Source organism: Parambassis ranga, chromosome 17, assembly GCF_900634625.1.
Source record: "Parambassis ranga chromosome 17, fParRan2.1, whole genome shotgun sequence".
Classification (NCBI taxonomy): Eukaryota; Metazoa; Chordata; class Actinopteri; family Ambassidae; genus Parambassis; species Parambassis ranga.
Window position 1 is genome coordinate 366,327 of NC_041037.1, and position 25,071 is coordinate 391,397.

General features: G+C 44.0%; 1 long non-coding RNA gene across 1 annotated transcript in view; it reads right to left on the reverse strand.

The window, feature by feature from the left end:
- Window positions 1-1,647: 1,647 nt before the first annotated feature.
- The window catches only part of LOC114449238 (uncharacterized), a 32,951-nt gene continuing 9,527 nt past the window's right edge, over window positions 1,648-25,071 (reverse strand). Inside the window, exons 2-3 of the long non-coding RNA XR_003671967.1 lie at window positions 8,339-8,413; window positions 1,648-1,699 (exon numbers count right to left, since the gene is read on the reverse strand). This is a non-coding gene — a long non-coding RNA (uncharacterized LOC114449238). The remainder of the gene's footprint in view (window positions 1,700-8,338; window positions 8,414-25,071) is intronic.

Genomic DNA, 25,071 nt, shown 5'->3' on the forward strand with positions numbered 1-25,071 from the left:
ATGAGCTCCTCTGGGATTAGAGCAGGAGCAGAGGAGCGGTTTCTCATTTCTCCATCACCTTGTTTCTTCTGTGGAAAAAACATCGCTGTGCGTACACTGACAGATACAGTTGGCTGATTTTTTTTTGAATATCTTTTGAGGCACCCACGGTCATCCCTTGTGTTTCCACTGACAGCCTGTGGGAGAGTTTCCAGCAGCATGAATAGAAGGCCTTGGTGAGGAGGCAGCAGGGTTTTTGACAGAGCGTCTTCCAATGAGATGGAAAAAAAAAAACAACAACCTTGGTCACATAAAGAGAGGTGAAAGAGAAACAGCTACTGTGGAACATGGAAACAAAATCAGCATGTAAAACTTGATTGCATAAAAATCCGAATGCGGCCATGAGGTGAAGGTATGTCAGGAGGTCTGTAGTGATGCATGTCTGTAGGCTGCAGGCTAATACATTACAGTAATGGTAGGCTAACCTGCAGAAATAAAGTTATAGGCTATAACCAATGGTTTCTAATATCACTTAATATCACTTTGTATATTACGAGGCGCCACCTAGTGGTTTGGAGGACAGCAAACACGCTGGATGAAGCCAGATTGAGTGCGGACACAAGTGTGTGCTAGCCTGATTTGAAAATAGGTCTGAACGCATCCAGTTTAAAGGCTGTCTGGGCTCAATCCTACTCTAGCTGGAATGACTTTCTCCAGTGTGAACGGGGCCTTAGAGTGATATGAGGCAGGGCTGGTCAACCATCCTGATTAGCTTAGCTTCTGTAGCTTGGTTAAAGGTCCATTTAAAAAGCAAACAGTACAAACATCCAGGTTTAAACAGAGTTTTCTAATAACACCTCTGTTTAACATCGTGTTTCAAACCATAGGAGGTTTTGTCTGTGTGAAGGTTGCCTCATCCATCACAAGGTTTTTTTCTTAAAACACAAAATAACAAGAAAATAAAATCAGTATATTTGTTTTAAACTAAAGGATTATATTGTATGGTGGAAAATTAGCATACACGTCCACAAAGTCATTTTTCATTTCATGGTGACTTTAAGGTCAACTGAAGGATTACATCAGCCTCTGTGAGGTGGATAAAGTCCAGCTATAAACGCGTCTAACTCACAGCATGTATGTACACACCGCTGCACACGTACATGCTGTGAGTTTCCATGTTCCTGTCAACGTGCTCCCTGTAATCCACAGGATTTTATGAACGTCTGGACTGTCCAGACGTGGGCTTAAGTGATCCATCAGTGTCAAATGGAAAACAAAACCCTGGGCTTCTCACACTCTCCCTCACGTCTGTGTTTTACAGCTTTGTTATCCGGCGACAGTCTGCTGAGCAGAGAGGTTTCCTTCCCTGACAACAGCCTCCCACAGGTCCTCACTGTCAGAGCCCAGCTCTGATGCTCAATTACACAATTTTAGTTAATATCACACAATACTGTGAATGTGTGCATCCAAACAGCCAAACAAGGTTTTATTTACATGGACCTTCACTTTGGATGATATATTTTGACACAGCTCTGCCTCCATCCATCTTCAAACCTCCTATCTGGGGCCGGGCAGCAGGGGCAGCAGACGCCCAGACTTCCCTCTCCCCAGACACTTCTTCCGCGTCTTCCGGGGGAATCCTGAGGCGTTCCCTGGCCAGTCGATGGACATAGTCTCTCCTGGGTCTTGGACAGGTCCCATCTTGCTGATTTATGTCAGCCTGCACGAAACAATACTTAATATATTAATATTTCACTGAATAGATATTTCACTGCCATTCTCTAAAACTACTTTTACGCTAACTAAACTGATGTCATCTGACCATGAGGACCATCACAGCCACAAGGGTCTGCATTAGGAAGCAGGCTGGGGACTGAAGGGACTCTGAGGGTTCAAGGCCGCCTGACACCGTGAGCTGTTTTAGGTTTTGTTTGCGGCTGGAGTTTGGCATTACAGGTAAAACACATTGTGACATTAAACACGTTTTCGTCGACCATCACACGTCCCAAACCTCCATGAACAAAGGACTTCTCCTTTTCCTTTCTTAGGGGTCGCCACAGCGAAGCACCAACTCTATCCTTTGTATCTTCTCTCACACCAACTAACTTCATGTCCTCTTTTAGCAAATCAACAGCTCCTCTTTGGCCGTCCTCTTGCCTGGCAGCGCCACGTCTAGCATCCTCCTACCACAGTAATCTCTATCCATGAAAACCTAAAGATGCAGACGCAGAAAAACACGCAGACACGTTCTGATTTCAGTATCAACCTTATGTTTTCCTGATGAGGATGGGCTGCTCTCAGCTAAACGCTAATGGAACTAATTGTTGTTGAACATACACAGAACACAGAAAATTAAAGTAGTAACAACCTGGAATCATTTAAATCTGGATCACACAAGTCCACCACCCGGGAATCTGCACAGTCATTTAACTAATTTCATAATCATCTCGTTTCTGACACTGGGAGTTATGCAGTAACTCCATGGCGTTCGGTGGCATTTCGGCTGGCGCTGGTCAGCAGCGTCAGCGCTGAGGTTTATCACATAACACCCTCACATGCCTTTATCTCTCTCGTCATGAAGGGCAAATAAAGGTTGGCTATTCCATAAAATACATGATCACAGGCTGTTTACTTGGAGCTCCGTCCATCCTGGGAAGACACAGCTCTCACTTCAGCCATGTGTGTGAGTGTTTACAGAATTTACAGATGATGAGCAACATTCAGACATTTGTCTCCTAGAAACGGGCCTGATTTGAGAAATGAGTTTTGCAGCCTGTATTGAAGCATGTGAGCCACACTGAGGCAACAAAGAGCGTGAAGGTTCCAGTGGGGACTCGGGGGATCTGTGTCCTCATGGAGGTGAAATGAGGTCAGACCCTGAGCCAAAATCTGTGAAAACCTATAGAACATGAGGCATGGAGCCGCTTTGAGTCTCACGCTGCTCCTTGCGTGGCGGCTTTATTCTTTTCTTTCTGCACCGAAATGTCAATTCCTCCCCAGACCTTTTCATTAGTGTACATTTTAGATGGATAGTTGGCCCAGGGTCTGCGCTCCCACCCCATCCACTTTCCTCCTCACCTCTGGGGCCAATTAGGGCACTGGAGCTGAAAATAAATGAAACGTGGTGGCAAAACAGCATTTACTTCAAAACCTCGCGCTTAATTTGAAGATCTTCTCTCTGATCTGAAGTGGAATTAGCAGAGTGATATTCCCTTTGATCCTGCAGGTTTTTGCATTTGTTGCCGACTTATTGAGCCGAGACTCCGAGGAGCAGACGGCGCTGAATGAGTGCACGCACAGTGCAGAGACACAGACGTCTCCACTCTCAGTTTTACATGAACACAATTCAGGAATGACAAACAATGACTGCATCACATATGGACTCATGTGAACAAGGAATCCTCCGTAAGACACACAACCTGACCAACAGGACACAGACACCAGGTGAAGCTCTGCATTACTGACTCGTATGTTCGGACATTATGGACAAATGAGTAGAAATGTGCTGAAATTGTTTGTTTTCAAGCGACAGTGCCATAACAACGGAGGCCAGCAAACACACACTGGCTGCCGCATGGCCCGATGTCAGCGTCATGGAGTCAGTCTGTGGTCATGAGCTCCACCACCTCCTTCCACTGCTTCAAGTCCTCTTTACCATCTCATCTTAATGGCCTCTCTACACTGTGTGATTTCTATCAATCTTATAAGACCACTGCATGACACACTATGCGATGTGAAAGTAATAAACTTTGGTACGAAGTCATGTTTGATGCATGCAGATTGTACGATGACCATTAACTGAATCACAGGCGATCACAGGTTACGACGAACGTCAACATGCGAGGAGGAGGAGGACGTGGACGTGGAGTGACAGGTCATAGCAGCTGTCAAACTGTGAGACAGTCATCCTAAATATCTGACACCGCCAGAATTTTATCTCAGGTTATCTTTGGTCGCAAGGCGCTGACAGCAGCCGTCGTGGAACCTGTCTCACAGTGCGATGTAAGACCACCGATTTAGAGCCACGACCAAAGACATCTCCACGATTCTCTACGATGCTCGTCTTTCCTCTGTGACAGCCTAAAGTCACAGAGTGTAAACCGGGCTTAACACAAACTCTTTTTTTGCTTAGTAAAAAGTGAAGCATGATTTAAAGTGTTTGTTGTTGTATAACACTGTTGGGGGTGTGAGTAGAAGCATGCTGTCTGTGTCTTGTCTTAGGACCCCCTCCAAAATGAGATGCTACACCTCAAAGGGTTATCCTCAGACCTTCTGTGCACCAGTGTACCTCAGGGAATGGTCGCACAAAATGTTGATTTGATTCAAGGTTTTCCTCTTAACATAAATAAAATCCTCATTGAAATAACTTCAAACTCTGAGCTACACCCTCCCAGTGTGTGTGTGTAGGTTAAATCTTTGACACTAATCTGGACGGACCGTGTGGACGGACACTCGCACAGGTACCTTGGAGTCAGATGGCCCCCCCGACACGCTGCCTGAGGCGCTCTGTTGTTTTTGTTTGTGGTTTTTTAAAAAAGTCAAAAGTCAAACATCTCACACAAAATGTAACTACCTGCACACCGGGGAAGTACACAGTGTGTCTACATGGAAAAAGGAAATCAATACCATGTGAGGCCGCTGGCTGCAGAGCAGTATTGGCTGTGAGTTGTTCAGGTGTTGTGGGTTCAGTATTGAGCTGTTGGCTGCTCTAAGTGCCCCTCAGTGTGTGTCTGTGCTGCCACAGTTTTGAATGGGATTGATTCTCGTGACACAATATCTGGTGTGTAACACAACACTTAAAACAGTGCTAAAGGGTCTTAAAACATCCTTTTGACTGTAACAATTAACGACCTTTAAATGTCTAAACACTGAGCACCAACATGTGTAACCAGTGTTTATACAATACAGCAATGCTGTTATTAATGCAAAGCACAAATAAGGTGAATGCGCTCTCAGCTCCTAAAGTGAGTCAGTCTTCATAGACCTCCTGTTTTTGCGCCTGCATTTGGATTAACCAGGAGTTCAGGTGCATAAAAAGGGTCAAAATGTGACCTATAAAACGTATGGTTACATTTCTATAATCCATGGTGTCTACACCTGGACCCCTGTTTAAAACTCTAGATCTACTGTATGCTAATGTTAAAGAGGCATACAGCTCCATAGCTCTCCCTCCCTTGGGCACCGAGGAGCAGCACAGAACGCCACAGGAGGTCCTTCCTGCCAGAGGCCATCAGACTGTATAACTCCTCCCCTTTCTGTAGGAGAGGAGCTAGATAATCATGTCAGGCATCACTGTCATTCCCTCCACTTGTCTATATTTATGTTTACTTAGCACCTTACATCTCCATATTTGTATCCATGTATCATATATTGTGCTCATACTGCGTACTGTACTCTGATTTTGGATTATAGTGACACTTATACTCTGATACTCTGTACTTAACTGCATTTAATGTAACTTGATACCTCTGGCACAAGAATTTCCTTCGGGATTAATAAAGTTTTATCTTATCTTATCTTTATGTCCCAATGACTCGACTGCGTCCACAAACAGCAGTTCCTTAAATGGCCACTTGAGGATCAAGACAATCAAAATATGATTATTTCAAACCATGTTCATGTACAAATTAAAGCCTGTTTTTTCATTAAAATGAAAATGTAAAAAAGATGCAATTGTTAACATATCTATCTATCTATCTATCTATCTATCTATCTATCTATCTATCTATCTATCTATCTATCTATCTATCTATCTATCTATCTATCTATCCATCCATCCATCCATCCATCCATCTCCGTCTATTTATCTGTCTGTCTGTTGATGGCCTGGGGAATCAGCAGAGGTTCATATTGCTGTCTGAGTTCAGTATGTGGGAGTTTTCCTGTTTGAAGAGCCTTCCCAGCAGCCTTGGCTGTGACCTCCAGAGAGGACGGATAATAACTTCACTGCAATGAATGTTCAAAGTTAGTTTGCCCTCCACCCACAGCTATATCTCCAATTTCTGCCTTCACTTTCAAGTTCATGCTTTCTCTCAGCTACACACACACACACACACACACACACAGCCTATCTCCATATCTCAGTGTGTGTGTGTGTGTGTGTCCAGTGTGTGTGTGATGCATGCAGATCGCTGTCACGCTAATGAAAATAGTTCTAAGTATTTCATCTTATTTCCTGTTTCGGTGATTTTACAGTTGTTCTCAGCAACTATTACACATAAGTGTGGGCGGGACCACCTGAGTGACAGGCACAGTGTGAGCCTCCTGCCTGTCACTCTTGCTTCACCTCTGTCTGTATTAGGAGTTTAGGTGGACCGTGACGCTGGCAACATGGTGGTGGTTGGAGAAGCCAGCTGGGACTCAAAGCAGCTCTGCACTAACAGACAGGTGACATGATGTCCACAGTTTTAGGTTAGTTGCTGTAACTTCAGTGTGATAAGTAGTGCGGTGTGTTGGGGCTTCATTCTAAAGAATCCTGCAGACCACGCTCAGCTGGTTTGATGTGTTCTGTCTTCAGTTGTGTCACGCGGCGGACCACCATGAAAACCCTCCGACCTTCAGTTTGCAGGAATTTCTGGTTCAGTTTTGTGTTTGTGTCGCAGTTATTATCTCTTCTCATTGATATTCTTCTTGTCCTTAAACAGCAGCTCTAAATTCATGTGTGAATTGTTTGTCGCCGTCGCTCCACGTGCACGCCGCTCTTGAACCTGCAAATTGTTTCCCTGTTTGTTAAAATGTAACCTACATTCCTCTCTTGGCAGAATTGTTTGGGAACAACTGTCACGCTGATAAAGTCATTGACTGGAATTAAACTGTATGAACCGGCTGCAGATTGACAGGTGTTTGCCGACACGCCGGCGCGCCTCCACCTGCTGCAGCCGTGCTGTAACCTTGCTGAATATTTCATATCTGCCACTTTGTTTCTGTGGCACTCTTTTGAAGTTCTGCCGTCAAGTTTCACAGTGGTGAAATTTTAGGAGGATGTTTTTTTTTATAACTTCTTTTATTGTTTTTGTCATTTTTTTTTGTTTTTCGATGTCACGCACCGCTCATCAAAAGCAACCTCGCTGCCAGCTGCTCAACCGAAACCTCCACTTTCAGAGCCTGTTGTTGTCATACGTTTAAATTATGCATCTGAATTCTAATAGACAGGAATATGATTATACAGTTTGACAATGAAGGACAGGACGGGGGGGGCAGGAGAGAGAGAGCGAGAGAGTGGAGGGGGGAGAAAAAATCCTCCAAAATTCATTTCAAACATTCATGCATATTTAATAGGCTGGGCGCCACGACTTCACACAGCAGTATAATCCCAATATGCGCCGAGTCGTTATCACTGTCATAGGCAATATGCAGTAATTCTGCCACATTGCGCCTCTATGCAAGACCAAACAGTGTGGTGCTGGTGTTCAACAACCAGAATTCAAAGTCACAAACCCACAGCCCCTCTCTCTCTCTCTCTCTGCCACACACACCTCAGTGTTTTTAGTTTCTTCACTGCCTGACTTTGTACTCCACACAGCACTCCAGTCCTCTCTGCTGCCATCTCTGCTTTGTGACGGGTGTAAATGGGTGATGCGTGGGTGAGGTGTCCCATCCGGTAGCATCTCTGACTTCAGTGCACTTCCTCCTCCCCACAACCTCATGGCAACCCCGGTGCTTCGGAGCGCAAACACTGTTTTTATACTTTTTTTTTCTTCCCTTGAGTCAGTCTCAGAAGAGAAATATTCATCAAATGGCAGAAACATCTCCTTTGTGAGTGTGTGTGTGAGTGTGTGTGTGTGTGTGTGTGTGTGTGTGTGTGTGTGTCTGTCTTTCCCTCGTGGAAATGTTTAAATTGCAGGTTCTTCAGCGATCCGATCAGAAAATATGTCAGTGTTCAATAATGAAGAAGTGCCTGGAGAGCTGTTAAAATACAAACACATGAATGGATGGAGGGGAGGGGTTGATAGTGAGGAGAGGTGGCGGAGGGGATGATGTAAACCCTCGTGGGTTTTTCCCAAGGGGACCATGAAAAAAAAGAAAGAAAGGGGGATCCAGATCAGGGAGCAGACAATCGGATTCACAGCAGTCGTACTTGCATTTGAGGGAAGAGGAGATTTCTGTGTGAATAATACTAAATATTCACACAGAAATGTATAAACCAATAAGATAATCCGGATTTTTCTGTATGTATGTATTTCCAGGAAAAAACAAACGTATATCTGGATTAATATGGTACAAAAAATGACATAAATGGCAGTTAAAAGACCAAAAAGTTCAAGACATAGAAGTCGGCTTCATAACTCACAAAAGGCTGCAGGATCATAATTAACAAGGTAAGGTTCAGGAAGAGGCGATGGTTTGTGTCAACACTTACAGGCAAATTCCTCCCATCTGCAACAAGCCTTTTCTTGGCTCCGATGGTGTGACATGCTGTCTTGGTCAGAAGATTCTGCATCCATGTGATCAGTTGATGATAGGAGGGAACATAGCAAGATCATTAGTGCAATCAACACTGAAACTGTGCTGATAAATACATTTTATATATATATTTGCTGCACCAACTTCTCTGTAAATTATGTCTTTTAATTAGCTAAATGTTTACTAGGAAAACTTCTCTGTCAGCCAGATTCTGACTGTATAACCATAAAAACATACACCTGAAATGCACATTAAATTTCTGCATGTACGGACGGACTATTAAAAGTTACTAGCATTCCTGCTAGCACACTGACTTTAGCCTCACTTCTTATGAATACATATTAAGCTCTGAATGTGAGGTGTAGCTCAGACCTGTGTGCTGCAGGTTTTGTAGGTGGACTCCAATTAACGGTCACCCTCGACATACCTGACTTTATTTTCCTGTGTACAGATCCTGTCGGTCAGGCTAAGCTAGGAACAGATCACACCCCACTTTTTAAATAAGGCAGAAAATTACCCTTTTCATACCCGACTGCACAGAGTAATAGTGAAATGACAAATGGTGCTTCGCTCAGACGATATACTGTACCAGCCACAGTGGTAATATGGGAAAACTTCAAATGCACCCCTCACAAAGTCCAAAAAAACAGACAATTTATAACGGAACTCTTTTTTTTTTTCATCCTTCAAAAAGTGACACTGGAGAAAGTCCCGTCTTATTTGGACATGGAACTCCTGCTTTCTCTGTCTGACCATTTCAAAGTGCTGCTGAGTCCGAACAAGCCCCCTGCCACCCGTTGGAGAGCTGGCGTCCAGCAGCCACCTGCTTCCCATGAGCCTCTGGTGGGCCGTTGGCCTCCGTTCATAAACGTCGGAAAAATTACACATTGGCTCTGACCTGGACAGCCATGTAATGGCCGGCACGCATAATTAACCCTGAGAACGTTTATAAGCCCCGACGGCACCGTATGGGGAAATACACACGTGTGTGTGTGTCAGGAGAGATTCGTGTGTGTGTGTGTGTCAGGAGAGATGTGTGTGTGTGTGTGTGTGTGTGTGTGTGTGTCAGGAGAGATTCGTGTGTGTGTGTGTGTGTCAGGAGAGATTTGTGTGTGTGTGGGCTTGACAGCACAAAAGAGAGCATGGAGCACCTTCTACTGCTGCGAGTGTGGAAGACTGTCAGGTCTAATTTTGGAGACCCTTTGTGATTAAAGGTGTGTGTATGTATACATTTTACATTAAAGGGTCAATTTAGTTTAATCTAAAACAATAACAGCAAATATCTGCTGACTTTAGAACGCTGTGCACTGAACCTCAGGTAAAACCAGCTGAGAGCTCAGCGGGTTAATGTGCCGTCACATCTGCAGGTTTGGAGTGTTCAGTCTGTGTGTGGAGTATAGAAATAATCCACTAACCAACCAGTATGATGATTGATGATGCTCTGATTGGGCCGTGTGATCTTGGGAAGTGGCCTGACATCAGCAGCTGCCTTTCCTACCACACACAGAACTACTGGGCTGGTTTCAGGACAGCACTTTTGTGAGGGCTTCAGGGAACTGGACATCCGAAGAGGCCTGAAACAGTGTGAGATAGAAGTAAAGGTTGATGTGATAAGGGTTTGTTGGCTTATCTTGCCAGAGACTTGACTCGACCAAAGTCTCCCAGAGTGGTGGAGCTGAGGTGGAAGCTGTCGCCCACTACACTACACACACTACAAAGTGGTCACACCCATAATTATGTGAAGTCCCAATATTATTAAAACATATGAGATACAGCCCCCCAGAAAAGAGACCCAAACAGTGTTTGTGGCAGACTGTGAACATGTTTCTGCTGTAAAGTCGGTGACTGTGTCACTATGCTAGCATCAACTGTGCACGTCAACATTCCTGCCTGTATAACAATAAAAAATTGCTACTTTAACACCAAGCAGCGGCCATGGTGGCTGAGAAGGAGCCCATGTTAAAAGCAGCACATGTTTACAGCCTGGTAACAACACTGTTTTGGTCTCTATTGATAAGTTCCCTTTCAGTGACAACTGTATGGGGAAGAATGAATGTATCTTATTGGGTGTGACCACTTTGAGTGACGTCTTAGCTCTAATCGTGCTCCACCTCTTTGTGTGTATTTGGATTATCCAGAACTTTAGGTGGACGGGGACATCATCCCACAGAGACTCAATATGGTGCTTCAGAAACCTACAGGTGATCTCATGGACATATGGTCCATAGGTACATGCTGCCTATGAAGCGTACATATATATGAAACTGTATCACAGCACTTAACGAATACAACAGCGCCCCCTCTTGGAGAATGTAGTGAATTTCATATAGGTCCTCATCACTAAATGATCAGTATTGATCACATGTCTCGGTCTTTACTTGTTAGTTTGTGTGAATACGTCTTCAGGCCGAGCTGAAGACAGACAGTGTGTGTTGGTGTATCTGGACTGGGACCGTTTGCTCAACAACCCCTAAAACCACGTTTCTGCCTTCCAGTCTGGAGTGAGACCTCTCATTCAAATTCACCGTCTCTCACTTCTTAGCTCCATCAATCATCTGCGTTTTTTTTTCTGCTCTGACAACAAAGTGAATCTCGTTCGGAAGCAAAACAATTACGCCGGCTCTGTCACAGATACGTCTGCTGAGCGCCTTCGTTCCTGTGAAAGTATGCCAAGTTTTTGATGCGTCTCTCTCTCTCTCCACTGCCGTCTACCACCTCCACACACACACACACACACACACACACAGCCTCCACCACCTCTGCCGTCTCATGGAGATGCTGGCTGGCTATCGCTGTTGGCCAGTTGTCGCTGTTTGAGATGTGCTCCCTGTGCTTCAGTCTGCAGGGAAACTGTGACAGGCTTATCTCCCCTGACGCTCACTCACCTGGAAAACAGGAGGAGGGAAGAAAAAAATGAGGCTGAAGGATTTCTCAGCTTCCCACACAGAAAAGAAAAACGTCCATTTCAAGAATTAGTTTCATTGGGTTCAGTTAGAGCTGTGAGACAGAGATATACCATATACAGTGGCGGTGAAATGTGGAGTGTCTTCGACGATAACTTCCAGATTTTCTGTGTATGAATGTAAATTATTGGTCGATATAAAACACATTTTCTGTTGGTCCACTACTGAAGAACAACTGTGAATCTGCTGCTAAGCTTTCAGCGTCAAATCACATCCACTAAACTGCTTATATTTGTCACTGACAGGCTCAGAAGAGACTCATGTGTGTCGAACATGGAGCAGTCAGTCTGAAATCTGTGGAGCATCATTAAAGAAGGGGACAACAGATCCAGAACTACGTATTTAATGGCGGCTGTCCTACATGTTAACAACTCAAACTGTAATTTAGAGGTCATTTTTTCTTTATAAGGACAAAATGTGTCTTAGGACATGTAACTTGTTAGCTTTCACTGAGGTTTTATTGTTAGCTGTCAAAGATACTCAGTGTCTTGCTGTGTCCTCTCCCTGGTGATTCATTGATCTAATTGGTGACTGACAGATAATCCACTTGCACAGACATCTTTGAAAGCTCTGTGAGTTACAAAATGTTTCTAGAGTGATCTTAAGTCAGGTGGTGATTAATTATCATGGATAACAAATCCATGTGTTTGTCTGTGGAAACAGTGTGTTGAACTAATAAATGACTTAGTAGTTGTCCTAATGTCCACCAAAAGTCCTGGTTAATCCAATTAGAGGCAAAGAGGTGGGAGTGCGAGTGGAGCTGAGGGAGAAGCCAGAGCCGTGGCAGGAACTGCTGCATGGGCCTTAAAAAGAAAAATTAAATAAAATATAAAATTGATTGTTAAAAACACCTGAAAGAAAACATGCCAACACAAACTAAGTTGCTGATTTTTTTAAGTCTGTGTTACTGATTGGCTCCTCATGCTTTCCTGCAGTGTTCCTTCCTCCGAGTTTCTGCTAAACATTGTGACTGTGCTGCTGCTGCTGCTGTGGATACAGGTACAGGTGAATATTTTGCGATGGTTACAAAATCACAAAGTCTTTCATTAGCACCTTGCCCTTCACGTTTCCATGGAAACAAGCTTGGTGACTTCACACGTGTGTGAATGTGTTGTAGGGAGGAAGGTCTGTCTTCTCACTGCGTGGATGTGTGTGTCTGTGTGGGTGAGAGAGAAAGATAGATAGCATATGGCAGCAGCAGCATGAGTGTGTGTCAGAGTAAATATATTCCTGTGTGTGTGTGTGTGTGTCGCTGCGATGCATGCGTGTGTGTCTGTGACAGAGTGACTGCTCTTGCACTTTTTTGTGTGCATGTATTTGCATATTAAATTATGTTTATGCAAGTAAGTAAATGTACAAACTGCAGCAGTGTGTTTGTGTTTATGTGTGCTCGGTTGTTTACACAAGTATGCACACATGTGGCTGTTTGTGCAAAGGTATGCGTGTGTAGTGATGCACAAAAAACAAGGAGAGCCAGTGAGAATGCAGGTGTGACCGTCTACCAGAGAGGTTCTATGCTTGTGAGTGTGTGTGAGTGTGAGTGTGTGTGTATGTGTGAGTGTGTGTGTGTGTAAACAGCATTTAAACATAGAGCTAACCACTTTTTTGTGAAGACGAACAAATAAGCACTTGATCGTCCCCTGAACAGTCGCTGATCACCTTCCTCCTCTCTCTCTCTGTCTCACACACACACACACGTCCTTTCTGACTGCCTTGAGTCGTCAGCAGCCAGCAGCAGGATGTTGGGATGTTGCCCTATCTCCCCCAGCAGACGCAAATTACTGTGCTGTGACATTTCAGTGCTTAAAAAGAGAAATTTCATTTCACCAATTTGACTCTGTCAGACTGTTGTTCACACACACACACACACACACACACCATTAACTCCAATTCAGTGCTGCCTTGAGGGGAAAAACAAAAACCAGAGGCTAATGGTGACCTGAGGCGACTCAGAGGACTGCTACATACGTGCTCATCTGTGTCAGCTTTGATCTCAGTGGGATTATTTATTCATGTCCATTCTTTATTTTTTCTTTTTGACTTTCTGGCTGCGTGAACTTTGCTGTATGTTCTTCACCTCTGATCTTACTTTGAAGGGACAGGGACTGATTTTCTGGGGAAATATCTCAACAATCCAGCAGTTGTGGAGTATATAACGACAAATCTCCCACCAACAAGAGCATCTCTAGATGAGGCAATTTAACTCCAAAGAATCCAAACGGTAACGTCATAAAATGATGCTTCCATCATCATTTTGCAGGTGTATAAACTTATTACTGTGTGAACAGTCCCTCCTCCGTAGCCCGAGCGTGTCCACAGCACCTACACCTGTGTAACTCTGGTATATATTAACATCAGGCATACATCACTTTAACTACTTAAAGGTGAGGATAGCCGACAGCCAGCTATAAGATGGAGCTATGTAGCTTGATGTTCCCTGAGTGGATGTTATGACATGAGTCAGCAAAGAAAACAAAGAGAATCTTGTCTGAGAAAAGACATGTGTTGGAGCTCAGGCTCATGGATAAAGACGTTTTTTGTGAGGCTGTTTGCTTAAATGGCAGAAACATAAGGCTAAATGAAGGGTACTGCTGGTATTGTAGCTACTTATACTCAAACATCTGAAGAGGCCTCAGTGCCAGAAAAACAAATGTGAGATCCCAAACCATGCAATTTTACTTTTTAAAAATCACTTATGTATCTGGAATGTGTGTGCAGCATTATTTTCACCCTCTCCCCTTCAAAAATGTGGTTTGAATAAAAACCATGAAAGAACACTGAGAAGGGAATTCACTGTTCCTTATTAACACTCAGGAGAAAGTCATTTCCATTCTGGCTGCATCTCTGCCCTCTTCCCCTCTCACTTTTACTTCCTCTCTAACCATTACGGAGTCCGTGTCTGAGGACTTTTCCCTCCTCTCTTTACTCTCACCGTCCTTGTGTCACTTTCTGTTTGACTTCTCTCTGCGTTTCACTTTTTCTCTCTTTATCTTTGTGACTCAGTCTTTCCTTCTGTCTCTCTTTCCACATCTGACTCACTCACTCTCTATTTTAATCTCCGTCTGTGTCTGCTTTCCCACTTTCTTTTTCTGTCTCCATGTCCAAATCTTTCTGTTTGTCTGCGTCCTTCTCTCTCTCTCTCTCTCTGAACCTCTCTGTTTGTTGTCTTCTCAAACATCGTCCTTTTTAATATCTCTGACTGTCTGCACTCACACTATATATGGGCACGAATCCTCTCCAGCCTTATCTGTCTATCATCCCTCTCTCTCTTTGTATAACCTGATTGACTCAGACCCCGCCTCCACACACACACAAACACACACACAACAACACACACTCCTCCGAAAGCACTCACTCCAAGCATATGCATCCGAATTAGCGTTTTTTTGCCTGCGGCGACTTCCATCTTAATAAGTGCGTTGTTTATGGGCCTATAAGCAAAATGTTGCCTGCACAGCTCATTACTGCTGAGTGGGGAAGGAAAGTCCCAGGAGGTGGCACAGACACACACACACACACACACACACACACACACACACACACACACACACACACACACACACACACACACACACACACACACTGCTCCATCACAGGCACTGCAGTCTGACACACACACTCCATGTAGTGAGCTGGTTCCACTCCTGTATCCTTCACGTGCCCCGTTTTGTTCAATTTTAGCCCACAGAAGCAACGTAAGACAGGCTTTGTTTACATATCACTTTTCAGAGTGTCAAGTAAGTATGCAACACATTAAGATGGATGGATGGATGGATGGGTGGGTGGGTGGGTGGATGGATGGATAGGTGGGTGGATGGATGGATAGGTGGATGGATGGATGGATGGATGGATGGATGGATGGATAGATGGATGGATAGGTGGATGGATGGATGGATACGTGGGTGGATGGATGGATGGGTGGATGGGTGGATGGATGGATGGATGGATGGATGGATGGATGGATGGATAGATGGATGGATAGGTGGATGGATGGATGGATACGTGGGTGGATGGATGGATGGATGGATGGATGGATGGATAGGTGGGTGGATGGATGGATGGATGGATGGATAGGTGGGTGGATGGATGGATGGATGGATGGATGGATGGATAGGTGGGCGGATGGATGGATACGTGGGTGGATGGATGGATGGATGGGTGGATGGATGGATAGGTGGGTGGGTGGGTGGATGGATGGGTGGATGGATGGATGGGTGGATGGATGGGTGGATGGATGGATGGATGGATGGATGGATGGATAGGTGGATGGATGGATGGATAGGTGGGTGGATGGATGGATGGGTGGGTGGGTGGATGGATGGATGGATGGATGGATGGGTGGATGGATGGATAGGTGGATGGATAGGTGGATGGATGGATGGATGGATGGGTGGATGGATGGATGGATGGATACGTGGGTGGATGGATGGATGGATGGATGGATGGATAGGTGGGTGGGTGGATGGATGGATGGATGGATGGATGGATGGATGGATGTGTGGATGGGTGGATGGATGGATGGATGGATGGGAGGGTGGATGGATGGATGGGTGGATGGATGGATGGATGGATGGATGGGTGGATGGATGGGTGGATGGATGGATAGGTGGATGGATGGATGGGAGGGTGGATGGATGGATGGATAGGTGGGTGGATGGATGGATGGATGGATGGATGGATAGGTGGATGGATAGGTGGGTGGATGGATGGATGGGTGGATGGATGGATAGGTGGATGGATAGGTGGGTGGATGGATGGATGGGTGGATGGATGGATAGGTGGATGGATAGGTGGGTGAATAAATGATCCTTATGCAGAATGACCTACAGAGGTGGGTTTACCTCACTTAAGTTACTTAAACTAGATGATGGAGGCCAGAACAGCAGATGCATGTTCACCTTTAATCTTGTAGTTTGAGTGAGGGATAAATTCGATCTAGGCTGGCTGAGAGGTGGAGTATGGGCCTAGAAGCTCTGAGATACAGTATAACAGGGGGCAAGGCTGTCCAGTGCTTTGAATGTAATCAGGAGGCTTTAGGAGCTAGTGTAAGGAAACAGACAGGGGTGATGAGGGGCCGCGGCTGATTCTAATTAATATCCTGGTTACAGAGTTCTGAGCTAGTTAGAGGTGGTTAAGAGGAATCTACACAGCTGAAGATGAAAGTGAGGAGTGATTCAACTGAGGATAGAATGTGTCTGAGACCGGGACTGTACAAGTGTAGATTTCTAGCAACTGGTTTAATGTTTTGTTGTAACAGCAACAAGTTCAGTTTTGTCAGGGTTTTAACTACTGTTTGATTGTGGCAGTGCTGACGTAGAGAGAGGAGAGTTGGTTTAGGTTATTAAGCTCTACAGAGAAGTACATCCACCCACCTTCATGGCAAACTCCTTATTATAAGTTAGATTTTAGTGTCTGTACTTGGATTAACTGGGAGTTTAGGCTGTTCAGACTTACAGCAGAAATAATCTGGTTTACAGCCTGCAACAAAAAAAGTCCTTTAACTCTGCAGGATGCCTCTTTACGACATATTTAAGAAAACAATTATCACTAAAATGTTTGAACAGATGTCCCATTTTAACAAGACATCTGATCCAGCTCATACCCAGAGCTTACTGTCACATCCTCCATGCTGTCTCTATGGAGTAAGTGCTGGAAGACTTTGTGGCTGCAGGAGCGACAGAATGTGACACTTGAACACATGTCGACACTGGAAACGAGTTGGAGAAACAGATGGCTGCGCAGTGCAGCAGGAAAGAGTTAATGCCCCAACTGTATGCGACAGAAGCCTTTCTCCGTGTCACTTACATGTGGGATCAGGCATGCGGAGACAAACCTACGAATTAAAACAAGCAAGCACACAGATACAGTGTGACAGCTGCGACATCACACTGGTTATTACTGTCTTCAGTCCCTCCGGAGCTGCGCTGATGGAGCTGTGCTGTTCAGGGACGCAGGTCAAACGAGGGAAGGAGCTACAACACATGATACACAAAGAGGATACGATGTGGTCCAAGGCTGCGTCTTTTACATTTAATTGAATTAGACACGTGTGTTTGTCTGTTGATCCCTGTGAGATCAGTCCATGCTTTACTCTTAGGCCTGATTTACACGACTACGTCGAGGTTGAGGTTGTTGCTGATGGCAGCGGTGGCATCTAGTGATATTATCAGCTGTCAACAATGGTTTTTAACCCTGTTTTTTTTTTTGTTTTACATCAGGTACATCCAGCCTCTCCAGACGCGACACACAGCAGCAGCAGCAGCAGCAGCAGCAGCAGTGTTAAAAGGATTCTGGGGATTGTTCTTTGTCTAAACTCCCGAGAGATTGGAATAATTAGTTTTCCATGAAATACACAAGATATTGTGAATTTTGTTTTCCTCTATAATGTTGTGGATAATTGAATTCAATACCCCTGAGGTGTTATATTGTCTCTAAAAAAAAGACAACAGAGTAAACACATGCAGGGAGAAATCTAAAATAATTGTGTCGACTTATTATATTTGTACCATTAGATGTCTTATCTGAATGTGATCTGTGTCAGTCTGGATAACGCCTGATTGACTTTCGCTCCCCCCCTTAAAAAAAACTACAAAAAAAGAAAAAAACTACAAAATAATTGCCTTAAAAATAACTCAGAGGATATGTGAAGCTGCACACTCACACAGACAAACCCACAGCAGACTCTTGCAGGAAAGGGACTACAAAGCTCCTGGCAGTTCTGTTTTTGCTTGTTGAGATTTCATTAAGTGTGATGGAGGTGCGAAGGTTTCGTTTGATCACGGTCTCATCCACATCCCAATTACTCCAGTTAGCTGCCAAAGCGAGTGGATGGAGGGAGCTTAGACAGCCTTGAAGTCCATCCACCCCCTTATTCCCTTCAATTTAGGCTTTCTTTACACTTCTCTTAATGGACTTTTTAGCCCAAGATTTATCTGTGAAAACAGAGGGTCAGGGGGCTTCAGATGAAAGGGATAAGACATGTTCACTGATCCACTTTAAAGAGTTAAATGTAAACAAATGTAAAGAACAGTGTTTTGTTGTCAAGAGTTATAACGGTTTGTAGTAACTTTGTGATCCCAAAGTTAACCAAGATTTATTTTGGCTCCAATCAGAGTTTCTGACATTGTTCTCTTCTGCATTTAGACCCTTAGTCCCAGCAGTCCTAGATCCATTTTTTTTAAAGACGCCATCTTGGACCTCCACAAGTTTCCCAGCAGCAACTTGGAAAAGATGTGGTCTTCTGTGCATAGACTTGGGTGTCTGGAGTGTCCCTGAATCGTGTTGTGTTCCTCCTGTAGCAGTCTCAGAGATCAGCGAAGTCGGCCCCCTTAACTCTGTGACCCTTTTCCAGGTTGTCCACCAACAACACTCAGAAAACAGAGTCCAGCACCTTGATGCAGACCTCACTGAGTTGAAGAATGTTTTCACTGTTTGGATTGTTTTTTTAGTCCATGCTTTTGACGGTGGACCCAACTCAGCCATGGTGGATTCTCTCTTGACACGGTGGATGGTTTACAAAGTCCAGTAAGGATTCCTGCAAGTCTTGAACACGACATCGTCAAATCCTACCAAAGGACTGGTTCAATGTCTGGCATGTTTGGAATGCTGCCATGGGATGGTGCAAAAAGGTGAGAGCAGCATTGTTTCTTGCACCTTTTCATCTTGGCCTGGCTGTTCTAGGTTACAACTGGCATCCAGGCCCGTCCTTGAATCTGAGGTGGTGCACGTCTGTATGAAAGCTTTGTGCCTGTGATGATATGATTTTGGCCGACATCATGAGATGACACAAGATGCATCTGTTGTTGCATTGGTAACCTGTAAATACCAGCTACCAGGTGTAAACATGTACATTTCAGTGTCCATTTCAAACTACAAGCAGATCTGGTGACAGCAGGTGTGTGTTTTTTCTTCGTTCTTGTCTTTGTTTTGACATCCATAACAGCCACAAGCAGGATCATCAATCAAGGAGAAAAATAAACATCAGGTCTGCAGAAAAAGAAGAAAAAAAAGGAGCCATGTGCGTCCCTGGTGGAGCAGTATAATAACTACAGTCAGTCATTTTGCATTATATAACCGCACAGGGCACCATGATACAAAGCTCAGCTGTAGGGAGGTCAGGTGTGCACACTGCTATTGACCTCATTCACTATTCTAATCCTACACACACACAGTCTGAAGTCTGCAGCCTGAGGCGACGAGAGTGTGAAGAGACAAGTGTTTGGATATGAAGTGACACGAGGCTGCACGCAGCGAGCAGCGGGGCCTCTGTGTGTCTCTGAGGTGCTGCAATTTCAAGTTAATAATGTTTTATCCATGTCTGTATCCCATGATGCATTGCACCACCTTTCCCTCTGACACATCTGCCATCACCTTGTGCCTGAATGCACAAAGCTGTAAAATCATGTTATCGTTGTTTAAAACGTACAGCAAATGTTTCTATTTTTGCACAATGGTGTTAAACTAAAACAATTTATTTGACTTTTATGTAAAACATGTTAAATGAAGTGTGGCAGAAGCAGAACTCCTGTGCTGTTGTTCTGCCCCCTGGCTCTTTAGACTTCTGTTTCTCAACAGTGAAATGAATCCAAGAATCAAATATTTACAAGACATCGATGACAAAGAGGGAACGTGTTGAAATATTTAGTAAGTTTTGCCTCCACCTTTATTTTACGGGCTGTCAAGGTGATTTCTCAGCTGTCACGTGTTGTGTACTCTGCACTCCTTACTATGCTTTCTTTACGGCCTGGTCACAAGAAATGAATGGCAGATGAAGGATGAGCGTTATTATCCAGAAACCTGTTGTACAGACACTTTGCTGGAGAAACATAATTTCTGGTGTTTAACAGGACTTTGACTGACATATAGCGCCTCCCTACAGAACATAATTGCACCCAGATTGGACAGAGAAGCGTGTAATGCATGTACACATAGATTTTAAATTGACTTGCTGGCTGGATTTGGCAACACAATTTAATCTAGAAGACAGCCAGGATATATAACAATTTCATGGAGCTTGTATGTGGGCGACTCCGACCGAAGCCATGTTGGCAGCTTCAATGCTGCTTAAGCTGTTTTGCATGATCTTCCACAGTGGTAGCCCATACATTTCCCTTTTGAAGATGTCAATTTCTTCATGTTATTCGATAAAAAAAATGAAATGAAAAAGTGAAAGTAAACATGGCCATCAAACATGGCCGTGTGGATAATAAAAGCTGGCAAAGAGTCTACCGGTGGAGGTAGAGGGGTGGAGAGTGAATGTATTTTGCTCCAGACTTTCACCCGGTAGAAAAAAATGAATTGTAAAATAAAATATATAGGGATGTGGAGTTTCTAAAGAGGCTACTCAATGACAAGACCAAGGACATTGAGGAACACAAGAGTGACATTAAGAACCTCCGGGAACAGGTCTTGACTGACAGCATGATTGCTGAGTTGCAAGTTTAGCGAGAAATTCAAAAATACCGGCAGGAGGAGGACAAACCTTCTGTCTGTATTGTTCTTTGACAATTTGACACAAACCAGAAGTGGAGACCCTGAAAAGTGTCTGTCTGCAGAGCTTTCTGACACAATAAACCTTTAAATAAGACTTTCTAGAGCAAGAAAAGGCGTTGAAGACCCAGCATAGCACTCTAGAAGAGCAGCAGGATAAGGTGGACTGTCTGAAAAGCCAGTTCAGACAGAGAGCAGAAGAAGGAATTGAACAGCGTGCAGAAGAAAAAGCAATGGTTCTTCAACTGGTTGCACAAAACCAACGGTGGTAGCAACAGGAACATGGAGGAGGAGGCAGCTGCTTGTCCAACCAGGAACACAGAGGAGGCCGTGGGTTCTAGAGGAAGCTCCATGTTCAGCTCAGCTCAGGTCATGAAAACCCAGAGCAGCACTCTGGAGAACCAGTTGAGATAAGAAGTGGACTTTCTGAAAAGCCAAGCCAGGGAAATGGGAACAAAGTCAGAAAAAAGACGAATTTGTGTTCTGTTCCACAGAAAGAAGAGTGGCAGCAACAGGAACAGGACGCCTGTTCTACCAGCATGTGGAAGAGTCTGGTTATTCAGCCACCGACCCCTAACACCCTTCTAAATACTGTCCCTCTTCTTTTAGTCAACAGCAAGAGAAAGATTAGTCCTACACAGTTAGAACAGTTGGATATTTTACTGAAGGTGTAAAGGTTTGAATGCATCAAAACCGCTGAAGATTCTCTTCATTTCAGTGCAGTGAGTCAGCTTCAGCTGCTCACCAATGACAGAACACATGCTCTGAGAAACGTCCTTGATTTTCTCTCCCCTCCTTTCTGCACACATTCAAAGACAGAAAAAAGAATTAAAAAGATCTCTCATCACAACAAAATGGGCTCATACACAAAGACTGCTGTTTGGTTTCTGTGGATTACAGGCTGTGTGCAGATCCTTAAAGCAATAACACGATAAGTGTTTTGTGGGCCTGGACCTTGTGCAGGATCAATACAGGAAGTTTTCTGCCTTTTGTTCAAGGAGGACAGTGACACGCACACATTACACCTCACCATTAAAGCTTGAGGGTAGATCATGAACTCGTCAATGTAAATTTGCAGTCCTGTTTTCTTATGTTTCAACACAAAAATAAAAAATATTGAATTTGTGGAAGTGGAGCTGCAGACCACAAGAGGACATGCAGGTCTCTCTCTTTACATTTTTTCTTTAATTTTATTTTTCCATATTTAATCATTTGCTTTCATGGAGATACAATTATTAATTCTTACAGCTGGCTGTACCCTCACACTCCCTGTTGTGATCACACACACACACCTTTTCTTTGACTGTACGCTGCACTGCTCCTGGTGACAGAGGACTTTTTGATGTTGGCAACAGTGCCGGATCAAAGTCAAACACAAAAGCTCAGTGTGTGTGTGTCTGTGTGTGTGTGTGTGTGTGTGTGTGTGTGTGTCTGTGTGTGTGTGTGTGTGTGTGTGTAGAGGGAGGGAAAGACAAGAGAGAGAGAGAGGGCAACCCCCCTACCTCCCTCCTTTCCTTCAATGCCTGATCTCCCCCTACTCCCCCTCAGGAGTCACCCATCAGTCTGACACACACACACAGAAAGTCTCCATGGATACACACCGATGAGATCACTCCTGATGAGATCATCGTGGCTCTCTCTTGCTTTCGTGTTTCTTTGTCTCTCATCTTTTTTTTATATAATAAAGTCATTCTATAATAATTTTATGTACTTACATTATTAACTCCCTAAACACACACACACACACACATTTAATATAGATAAAATGGCATCTTCATCTGGTTTCTGTCACTTTCTCTGTGTTCAGTTCAAACAGCTGCATTAACATTTAACGATTTACACGAGCAGTCGTGCTGTCAGAAACATAAACACAACAAACAAACAACAGCAGCACAGCAGAACATACACTGTGACAAAAAACAAGCATGGTTCTGTGATTCTGGTGTGATTTGAGTGAATAAAAGCTAAAAGATATATTAATGCTGTAGGACTGAATGCTGCGGCTGTAAAACAAAAATACAATAATCGGTCTATATTGTCCTGATTGACGATGTGTTCAAATGTCACAAATATGTTTGATATTTAATGATAACAGGACAATTACTAACACTACAACGTTCAGTGTTTCTTTACGTTACAGATTACAAGTCACAGCTAGCTTAACAATTTATGGGAAATAATAAAAATATGTAGCTAGATATCAACCTTCCAAATTCAGACAAAACACTGGCCGCAGATAGCCCAATTAAAGAACTGATGATCCCTCTAAACAATAACAGGTTTAACAGGTTTATTTACTCATTTCTAACATGATGTGCCATCTTGTCCTACTGGAAACTGTGACATCACATCACTGGGTTGGACGTCCAACAGGTGCTAGCATTAGCTAAGCAGCAGTAACAGCTTTGACAAAGACTACCAAGCTGAAAGTGACACAAAGGAGGACACACGTGTATCATCCAACAACCAGAAAAAAAAGCGCATCAATCATGTTAAGGCCAAAAACTGCAGTACCACAAATGGCCACTTGAGGGCTGGATTTAAAAGTGAGTCAAGATGGCCTCCACACCGAGCTTGTGGCTAAATATGACTTAAAAAAATTAAGTCTTACTCCCACTTGTATCCGTGCTGCTATCATGGCTCCATTTTCATGCCTTTTCACATCATTTTTTCTTTTTCCATCATCTTGTTCCTCAGAAAACACCCGAGACCACCATGAAGACGCTCAAACAAGCCAACCCACATACACGGGCCACTCCCGGGGCGACTGGAACAGTCACATCCCTCCAAGGCCACACAACCTTCTTAATTAAAGGCATAAATTTCTCCGCCATGACAGAACTACACCTTCTACTCGTCTGCCTTAGCTGAGCTCCTATGAAGACAACTGTGATGAAGAAAGGAAGAAATAAACAGCAAACCCTCAGCGACTCAGCCGTGCTACTGTAGTGAGTCCTCAAGGAACCCTATCCTGAGAGCGCCGTCATTTACATATTGCTTTGATGAAAGAATACATTTATTTGGTTTTATTTGCATCAGTTGAAGAGTCTTCAAACCTCTTCCTCATTTTTCTGCTTCCCCCCAAAACCAGCGGAATCTACATGTTTTTACTCTCAGATCTCGGAGCTGAATCAGAGGTCAGAGCTTTATTTATGTCCAGGGGTGAATATAGTTTTTATTTTCAGAGCTCAGTGGCAAATTTTAGAAGAAGCTCAGCAGAGGAGAGGAAGAAGAAACATCGTGTACTTTTATTTTACTGAATACACCTTCGATCATACTTCTGGTGGAATATTTAATTCTCATTATTTGTTATTTTTTGCGTCCTGTTTTACATCTGATTTGCTTGAAAGGTTATTTATCTGTTGTTTGTTTGAACACAGTCAGGGTCCGACATTAACGGTTGCCCGATTGCCCGGGGGAAGTAAAAACAGCCCGCGGGCAAGCAGAACCTGCGCACACATGCCCGGTCGGGCAAGCACCACCCTGGACTTTATTTTATTTTTATTTTTTAAATTGTGTACTTTCACTCCTGTTTCTGTTACTCGGAGGGGCCGGCTGCAGTGTGCTGCTTTTTTAATTCATGTGCTGCTGCTGCTGGCTGACGTGCTGATGTCAGGCGGTTCAGTCACGTGTGGTTACCGATCACGGCGGAGAGCTCGAGAGGTGCAGCGAGATATAAAACAGAAAAACCTTTATGCATCGGCATTAACTCACTGACACATTTTAGTTTAGTTGTAGTGGACTGAACCTAGTGGATAACTGGAGATTAGCGACATGCTAGTCCAATTAGCCAACTGGGTTCCTACACATGATTAATGTCATGGTTCAATTTGTGACTGATTCACATCCTAGAAGCAAACAATAAAACATTAGATTCTGATTTTCTATAGAAGATATTGTTATTGATTAAACTGGTTATTGTCTGATTGGCTGAGCCTCGTAACATGGCTTTATTTAGGCATGCTCACGTGGGTCTACACAGTACACACAGACACACACACAGACACACACACACAGACACACACAGAGACAGACACACACACACAGACACACACACACACAGACACACACACACACAGACACACACACACACACACAGACACACACAGGCACACACACACAGACACACACACACACACACAGACACACACAGGCAGACACAAACACACACACACAGAGACACACACACACACACAGACACACAGACAGACACACACACACACACACACAGACACAC